The following is a 1,554-nucleotide window of genomic DNA, read 5'->3' on the forward strand; positions in this document are numbered from 1 at the left end:
TAAGGGTGGAAGGGACTGGTGTAAGGGAGAGGTACTTGTGGAAGAGGTGATTTCAAATGTATTTATTTTTCTTGAGAATAAACATGCGTATCATCACGACTGGAAGCAGCATCAGCTTTAGAATTGTTGCCACTAATATCAACAACTCCACCAGAAATACCCCCAGAAGAAGCACCCAGATCTATTACAGTAGGTTGATCATGAAGAGCTTCAACATTAGGCTGACCTTTCCTAATTACTCTTCTTATGGCTGTTACTCCAGCCAATTCTTTCTTTATTAACTCTACCGTTGGGTCTACTATTGTATCAACAAGACCTAGACTAATAAAAAAAAGTCATCCCCAACTCCTTCTCACTAGGCACGATCTAAGGATAAACAACATATAAAAAACACAAATACATTTAAATTGTATAATAATAATTTGCAGTCAGTTAGGTTACATGTTTACATAGTCAAATTATGCAACAGATGATCTATCTGTCGTAATAGCTGATTTGTATGTCGCAACAGATGGGTAATATGTTTCATTAGATTACCCATCTATTGCATAATTTATAGTAGATGGGTAATCTATAGAGTCGGGTTCAGAGAACCAGAGCAACAGATGGTTAATCTATTGCAAAATATGGACCATCTATCACAACAGATTAATTATTTGTTGCACCAGTTATAGTAGACAGGTAATCTGTTGTAACAGATGACCCATCTATTGTAACAAATGGAACATCTATTTTAATATCTTCCTTTGCATCAAATTATTTTACTTGAAAGAAGACGTGCTGCATCATTCGGAGGGTTAAAAAGATCAGCCTTCGTAATTCTTATGTTGCTCTTTGCAGTCAACCACCTAAGGATCCTTGGATGAGAAACCTTATTCGGGTAATCCTTGACCTACTTTTGGAGGGGAGGAATGACTTCAAATGCCCAAACCTAAAATGTGTAAATAGGAAGCAACCAAAAAAAATGATAATAATTATTTAATATAATATAAAACAATAGATGAGTAATAAAATAGTTATTAAATTTACCATGAAATTCCAAAGAAAGTTGTATAATATGATCATCTTTGGGGATAGCTTCGTCAGTAAATATTTGGCAGTTAAGTTGTAGTTGTCATATCCCCAGGGATAATCATTGAATTTCTTAAAATCCTCAGTAAGCGCCAACAAATCATCTTCTATGACTTTCTTGACGTCTCTTGCCAATATAGCGGAATGGGCAAACCAAACCAAGAACAATTTCTCTCTGTACTACTTTGGTAAGGTTTTATCCTTGAGATCTTCTATCAAATCTGCCACTTTGTAGCTATATCCAGTAATGTCCAAAAACCCATCTATTTTTTCCTTGCATTTGGTTGTTTTGGTGGGTGGTTGCTTAGATAATGTCTTCCTTCTATTTGATGGTGGTGGTTTGGTTGTCCTTCTTGCCTTGGACCTTTGCAGGGTGTTTTATTGGTGACCGGTTCTTTTAGACGATCGCATCTCAAGCCCGTTACTATGGAAAACTCTTTCAAGCCAAAACAAAGCGAAATGCCACAGTTGTTGATCCAAATT

Source organism: Capsicum annuum, chromosome 10 (genome assembly GCF_002878395.1).
Source record: "Capsicum annuum cultivar UCD-10X-F1 chromosome 10, UCD10Xv1.1, whole genome shotgun sequence".
Lineage (NCBI taxonomy): Eukaryota > Viridiplantae > Streptophyta > Magnoliopsida > Solanales > Solanaceae > Capsicum > Capsicum annuum.